Here is an 8,549-nt window from a genome sequence, read left to right on the forward strand (position 1 = left end):
AGTCTTGGTGATCTTACTTGGCCCTGGTATTAAGCTGACTTTCATCTTGAGTTTGCACTACCCCTCAGATTGTCAGTTACATAAAACAAAGTCTTTTGTTATTGTTGTTATTTGCTTGAGCTGTTTTGAGTTGGGATTTCTGCCACTTGCAACCCAAAGAGTCCCAAGTGACACAAACACAAATAAAGGATTCTCATCCAGCAGGGTGGCGTGGAGGACCAAAAGAGGGTTATTGTTTGTTTACTTCTTTTTGGTTTTGATTTTCACCACACAAGCTAGCTCCCTGTTATCTCTTGCACCCACCTAAGGATTAGATATGCCTCCCTGGTCTCTTGCAAATTACCATCTAGCATGTATCACCCATAGTTTTACCTCTCTCTTTCTCATCTATTTATAAGTCAGTTGATTCCTACATTCATGCTTCACAGATTCACTGGGGATTGGGGGATGGTGTGAATTCCATGCTACTATATATAGTAACACTTAAAGCTTATTATTATTGTGCTTGCTATTTGCTAGGTGCAATTCTAAGTGTTTTACATGTATTAATTCATTTCATTCTCACAACATTCTGATAGGTTGTCATTGATATCATTCCAGTCATACTAGGGGTAAACTGAGGCATGAGGAGGCTGAGTAACTTGCCCTACATCTCATAGCCAGTACCTTGTGGGCTTGGGATTTGACATGATCCCAGGCAGTTTGGCTCCAGTGCCCGTATGTTTCCCCACAGTGCTATCCCACCTCTCGATGAGAGGCCCTGGGTCTGACATCACGAGGCTGGAGGGGATGTCAGTGGTGGAGGGCAGTTCCAGTGCTTGCTGGTTGCACAGCTCCATGAGGACCCAGGCTCTAGCCCTCACTCCTTCCAGCTGTCCGCAGAAGGGAAGAGGTTACACCGTTATTTATAGAAACAACCCACGTGTATGAGTGTGCACGTGTGTGTATGTGTGTGTGTGTGGTTTTCTGTTTGTGAGAGCTAAGGTACTGAGAGAGGGGTTGAGGTGCCATGAAGAGCGGAGTAGAAAAGGGGCTCAGTTGCTATTATAGCCACATATCCCCAAGCTAGCCATACTTTTGGATCAATAGCTCCCTTAATAGTCAAATAATATAACTTACTTCTTCACCCTGTATAACCTTGGAAAGTACAGACCTTTGCTAGTATTTCTAAGAATTCATTGAGCAACACCCGCCCTCCCACCACCACCATTGTTCCACGCTGCTGGTTACTTCCTGCTCCAGGCTGGAAAAAACCTAGCTTTACTGAAATATAATTTAGAAACCATAAAATCCTCCCATTTTAAATGTACAATTAATGGTTTTTATGCCTTCTTCTAGTCATCTATCTTTACAAACAAAATTAATGGTCTTTAAAATATTTACAGAGTTGTGCCACCATCACCACTGTCTAATTTTAGAACATTTTCATCACCCCCAAAAGAAATCCTAAACCTATTAGCAGTCATTACCCATTTCTCCCCAGTCCCCCAGCCCCTGGCAATCACTAGCCACTTCATCTCCATGGATTTGCCTATTTGGACTGATCATTTCATGATATCCTGAAATTGCTTTTTCAGACTGCTTCCTAACCTCCTCTTGCACTCCCTTTTTTTTACCCAAGGCACTGCTGATCCAAAGCTAGCACTGGGATACAGTTGCCAAGATTTGCTGAATACTTGAGCCATCTTTTATAAGGACATCTCAGTGTAGAAAGAGCATGGAAGTCAACATCAGAAGTCCTGCTCTGGGAGTTTCTGAGTGGTCCTCTCTAAATCAGAACAGACCCCTTTCTTGTTACCTTTACCCGGCACTCAAGCCGCCTCCCTGACCCCATTCCTCCTTTGCTCAATATTTTTCTCAAGAAGGAACCAGAAAGTCGATAACAGTGTTCTCTAAAACAAAAGAGCAGACATTCTCCAATATAATTCTTCACCACTTCCCAGAATGTGAAAAAGTCATTGTTATTCAAAGATCACCCCTTTTCTATCCCATTGCACAAAATTCATAAGGAAAGTTATCCTGGAAAATTTTACAATACCAGGTTGGTTGTCTGCCCACAATTACCCCCTCCACCACCACGACCACCACTAATTCTTCTTTGCACACAGAACTCTAAATTTGTTCCCGAGCAAGCAGCAATGTGCTCAGGAAAGGTGGGCCATCCGCCCAGTGGATGAATCGTCATTTTCTAAACCAGTCATGGTGGATGAATATCTTTTCACCAGGGACTGATTTAGAGTGGGCCCGGGGCCCAGCCATCCTGCCTGAGATGAAGGGGTGAGTGTGCTGGGACCGGGTTCTGCAAAAGTTCTTTTCTACGGTAAGAAGAAACTCCTTAGAAGAAACTCCCTGTATCCTGCCTGTGGATGCAGTTGGTGAGGCTGTGATGTCTGACGCTGCAGCAGTCATTTTGCTGCCATGCGGGACTGATCCTGAGGAGACTCCAACAGCGGCAGGGAAAGAGCCTGGCTCCCCGGAGCCTTCATTGTGCTGCTGAATGAACCACCCTGGAGCTTCCGACTTCCAGACTTCCTGTTAGATGAGAGAATATATTCGTGCTTTAAAGTCATTTTTAGTTGGGTGTTTTTTTCTTTCCATTGAAAGTTTCCCAACTGACATCATCTAAATTTGGTAATTTTGCTTCAAATAGAAAATATGGCTGGAAAGCAACACCAGTACCCTTGCAACACCAGTTTTCATCCTTCCATCCATCCTATCCATTATTTATTCATTGATTCAACAAACATTTATTAAGTACATGCTATATACCAATTTCTGAACAGTTTGTTTCTGTGATTTCTTTTTAATACCTCTTTATAGTAAATGTAATTAGTGATTTTATATACATGAAAGATTACTTCCAAAAGGGCTGGTTTAATGGTAAAGGCTAGTCAAACACTCTTTGAAAGGGCAACACAAACTCTGAGGCTTATCTTCTATAGTTTATCTGAAAGACCAAGCTGGATAATGTTTCCCATATTCACCCAGTTTAAAAAAGGAACCAGAAATCCTACACAAAAAATGTGCAAAAGATATGAATAGAAAGTTTTTATCAAAGGAATCAAATGGCTTTTATACACATGAAAAGATTCGTAACCTTATTTATTTATTTATTAAGTTTTAAAATATTTTTGAAACAGAGTCTCACTCTGTCACCCAGGCTAGAGTGCAGTGGCGTTAGCCTAGCTCACAGCAACTTCAAATTCCTGGGCTCAAGGGATCCTCCTGCCTCAGTTTCCCAAGTAGCTGGGACTACAAGCACACACCACCACACCTGGCTACTTTTTCTATATTTAGTAGAGATATGGTCTCATTCTTGCTCAGGCTGGTCTTGAACTCCTGAGCTCAAGGGATCCTCCCACCTTGGCCTCCCAGAGTGCTAGGATTACAGGCGTGAGCCACCGAGACTAGCCTTAACCTCATTTAAAATACGAAAAAAGCAAATTAAACTACAGTGAAAACTGCCATGTCGGAGAGGTTGCAGGCACCGGACACTCTCACGGGTTGCTCATGAGAGTGCATGTGGGTATGACCTCTGCAGGAAAAAGATAGGTAACAAACCTGGCTGGGTGCGTTGCTCATACCCGTAGTCCCAGCTACTGGGGAGGATAACACAGGAAGACCCCTTTAGCCTAGGAGTTCAGGTTATAGTGAGCTATGATTGGGTCACTGCACTCCATCCAGCCTGGGTGACAAAGTCAGACCCTATCTCTGAAAAAAAAAAAAAAAGAAAACAAACCATGTACCTATTATTTGGTCCAGTGATGGATTCTAGGAATTTATCTGAGAAATAATTGCTCATGAGTGGCTGGGCATGGTGGCTCATGCCTGTAATCTTAGCACTCTGGGAGGCCGAGGTGGGAGGATTGAGTGAGATCAGGAGTTCAAGACCAGCCTCAGCAAGAGCAGGGCAACTAAAAATAGAAAAAATTATCCAGGTGTGGTTGCATGCACCTGTAGTCCCAGCTAGCGAGAAGGCTAAGGCAGGAGGATTGCTTGAGCCTAGGAGGTGGAGGTTGCTGTGAGCTAGGCTAATGTCATGGCACTCTAGCCCAGGCAACAGAGTGAGACTCTGTCTCAAAAAAAGAAAAAATATTGCACATGACCAAAGGAATAAATATACAAAGACTAAGCCATTGTTTGCCATAGCAAAAATTATAAAAATCCTAAATTTCTATTTAAAAGGTACAGGTTAAATAATTTATGATGTAGCCAAACAATAGAATACCTGCAGCCTTTTACAGACAACATTCTGTCTGAGGATGATATCCAAGATATGTTAAGGGAAAGAGTGTGGTATAGAAAAGTGTGTATTGCATGCTACCTTGTGTCTACAAAAAGGGATGATATGCTTTTGTATGCATAAATTATCTCTGGAAGACTATACAAGAAATTGGCAATAATCGTTGTCACTGGGAAAGGGAATCTGGTGGCTGTAATACAGGGGTCAGAGGGGGACATTGTGTACCCCCCAGTGCCTTTTGTATTTTGTGCCCTATGAATTATCTACTCAAAATCAAAATAGTGATTTAAAAAGATGCTTACATTCTATTATGAGAAGAACGAAGCCTGTTTCTCTCCCAAATTTCCCTTCCAGGGGTTCTTGATAAAATATTGGTGCTTGTTTGCTGCTGTCAAATATAAATGACAACCTGGCTGGGTGTGGTGGCTCATGCCTATAATCCCAGTGACTTGGGAGACTGAGGCAAGAGAATCACTTGAGCCCAGGAGTTCGAGGTTGTGTGAGCTTTGACTGTGACACTGTACTCCAGCGTGGGTGGCAGAGGGAGACCTTTTCAGTTCTGGAGTGTCCTGTGCTTTGGCTGGGTACCTACCTGGCTGCCAACCACAGACCACTCTCCCACATCTCCCTGCGGCTGCAGCCACGTGGCTAATCTCGCCAAGGGAAAGTGAATGGAAGGAATGTGGGCGAAGGCCTATGGCTTGTTTAAAAGAAACTTGCTTGTTGATGAAAAAGTTTTGTAGATAGTAGTGGTGGTCACACAGCATAGTGAATGTAATTAATGCCCCTGAATTGCATGCTTCAAAATGGTTAAAATGGCAAATTTTATGTTATATATGTTTACCACAATTTAAAATTTAATAATGTTATATGCCAAAATCCATTGACTTGTACACTTTAAATGGGTGAATTGTTTGGTATGTGAATTATGTCTTAATAAAGCCACTTAAAAAAAAAAAAAGAAAGACACCTGGTTGTCCTTCCTTTCTTTCTAGTCCACGGCTCAACTGTGGCTGTGGCACAGTGAGCCCAGCCAAGACAAAGCCCTAGGGGACATCAGAGCACGGACAGAAGGAAACAGGGCCCTGAATAGTCCTGCAAATGAGGCTTTCTGCCGTCCTACAGCCACCCCTACTTTTAGGCTATTGTGAGAGAAAATGCACTTTTGTGTGTTGAGCTTTTGTATATAGGGTTCTCTTTAGTTCAGCAGTGTAGCCAGTATTCTAACAAATCCACTGTCCCCTCACCTCTCACAATAAGAGAGACAACGACTTTGGAAAACAGGAGCCAGTAATCAAGGGCTTCTCCTGCCCTCTTTATCTTCCCTTCCTTATCCTGACCGCCCCTCAGCTCCTAACAAGGATCCCACATTCCCTGCACCCTCTATATAATTTTACTTTTAATTTACTGAGCTGTTGAAGGCATAGTACTGCATATAAGGGTAAGCTACAACTATTTAATTTTTTTTCATTGATTTCATTAACAGCTGATAGTTTTGCAGACGATAGCATCCATATGCTATAGGATAACTCAAATAAGAATTAGTTCATGGTTTATGCCAACATAGAGTCAATTCGATACATTAGGTATGTTCAAAAAAGCCATCAGAGTCATGTCTATTTGTCATTTATTCCCTTTATCTCATCATCCAAAAGATTTTAGAACATGAAAGCAAAAGGATAGAAACCATCATTGTTCTCAAATCCCTCCTTTGTTGCAAACTAATTTGTTAGATCTTTGAAGCTTGAAAGAACATAACAATGGATTAACCTCAGTGATATGTTTTGAAAATAATCCATAAAATGAACTCGGATGCCACAGAAAGAACAATCACTTATTAGTGAAGAGCACATCTTTGATTTTAGCCCTTCTCATGATATTATTCCAAATGTGTTCAATCCATTCTGCCTCTAGATCGACCTTCTCCTTTGGTGTGATGGAAGAGAGAAAGTTTGATTCTAATCATTTGCCAAATAATCAGATTGAAAAAAATATAAAAATCCATTCATCTCTATGTTTTTGGTACTTGCTGCAGAGCACCAAATTTAGGGATATTGGGAGAGTGGACCACATCTGTTGCTTTATGTTTGGCTACTTGGCGTCATGTAGACTCTGTGTTTGTGCATGTGTGTATGAGTGCATGCACGTGCCGTTGGTCTTGGGGCTGGCTTTCTACACAATCATGGTGTGATTAGAATGCTAATCCATTGTGTGATTTCATATGACACTGCCAGTTGTAAATCTCTGCCAGGTACCACTCCTGCCTTGGATTAGCGGGAGTTAACATAGATCATAACTGAAAAGCAAAAGCCCTGCCTGTGTGTAGGCTGCTCCACACTGATTGTGCAACTCTCCGGAGGGCCACTCTTCTTTCTCATCAATAATTGCTGTGCCCAGTTACCCTTAAAACAGTCCATAATAAGCAACCCAGTTCAAATGGCTAGTTCCTGTTTTTCCTTAAGAAATAATGCTCAATTTTCAGATGAATTGGGTAGGCAAAGAGGGAAAAGTTTTATATTTTGCAATTTGCCTAGTGGCTATCTTCCAAAATCTGCAATATATTTTATAAGCATTATTACTGACTTGGTAAGCGGCCATTTCTGTAGGCACTTACAGTCATTGCAATGGTATAAAGGGAAATTCACTTTGCTTAATATTACCTAAGCCTTCCAGAGCACTGCTGCAGTCATAGGATGGCACTGCCTCTTTCATTTGCCAAATGACTTTGGAAGCAAATATTGTCCTCTTTAATTCCACACCTATATGGAGAGATGATTATAGAAAAGGAGGCAGAGGCCAGACAGAATACCTCACAAAGGTAGGCATTCCTGCTGTCTTATCTGCTCCAATACTTTCTGGTGCCCAATTCTGCACCTGGAACTGGGTTTAGCAGCCAATAAATATTGGTTGACTGACTGACAAAAGAAATCAAAGCCAAGCAATCAAAGCACAACTTAAGTTTTCTTATTCAATTGGAAACTATAATGGATTATAAGCTCCTTTTAAGATGGATTGATAGGTAAACCTGAATTGCCTATAGTGCCGTTCTTGGAAAATCAAATGCTATAAATTGAATCTGCTGGATAAGGACTAGGCTTGGTAGTGTCTGCACGAAAGGCAGAAGAGCAGGAAGGCTTGGAGCATGTGTTTGGAGGTCTGCTCAGCCGGAAGTGCCCTCACCCAGCACCCCTGGCTCCCTGGGGCTCCCTGCAGGCAAGTTTTAGGAGACTTGCCCTGGCTCAATCCAATAAAAATGTTCATAAAGAAAATTTTTTTTTTTGGCTAGGATGCTTGTCTTGAAAAATAATATAGAACATTTTTAACAATTCAGACAGGGCAGGTAGAAATAGGTCAGACAAAAAATGAAGGGTGAAGTTGTCCTGGCCTTTCTTTAATCTTTTGAACAGTGTTTGAAATAGCTCTTGGCAGATGAAATTTGTTCTGTATTTTGGAGTTAATATCTGTGCCAGGATTTCTGTCACTCCTCTGGGGGTGGTGATCGATACAACTAATAAATAGCAAATGACTTGACTGAGCCCATTGGAGGCCAGCAGTCTCCCTAACAGGGCCTTACAGCAGAAGATATACTGGGAAACGGGTCGGTCACGTCCAAGTTCGGAGAAATGTGGGTCTTAACAGAGCAGTTAGCAGCTACTAAGTTAGTGCTGAGTTATCTTAGCAGAGCTAAGCAATGTCTAAGGAAGATGATAAGGAAAAAGAGACAGCAAGAAAGTAAACCAAATGAGTGAGGGATAGAAGCCATAGAAGAGAGTGAATGACTATAAAACAAGGAACCTTTTTTAAGGACAGCAGAAGGGTTTGCTGGTGTTGAGAGTGAGCCAGTGACCCTGATGATGATCTCTGATGCTTTAGAGGCACCAGGGCTATGGGGTGTGCATCTCGGCACCAACACAATCTAAATTACACTCAAGAGAACAATTGATTAAAAAACAATGATAAAGAAAAAAAAATGTCACTGACTCAAATGCAAAGGAAAAAGGTGCATATAGTTAGAGGTATTCTTGGACAATCCAAGAGAAGTTCTGGGTCCAGGAAGATGTTTAAGTTTAATGGTTCCGTAAGAACAGTTAAGGAAGTCTTCTCCTTTAGAAGACTGCTGACTAATTGCTGCTATAGGAACAAAATACAATTATCAAGTCCTCAGTTATGTCGGCAGGAAGTTGTATGAAGAAGTGGAAGCCAGGAATTTATGCAGCAGGTTCCCGTTTCCACCCTGGGTGGCCTCAGTTTCCCTCTTTGAAAATTGGGATGATTGAAGAGCTTTAGGAATAGTTTTTTTAAAAAA

Source organism: Lemur catta, chromosome 2 (assembly GCF_020740605.2).
Source record: "Lemur catta isolate mLemCat1 chromosome 2, mLemCat1.pri, whole genome shotgun sequence".
Lineage (NCBI taxonomy): Eukaryota > Metazoa > Chordata > Mammalia > Primates > Lemuridae > Lemur > Lemur catta.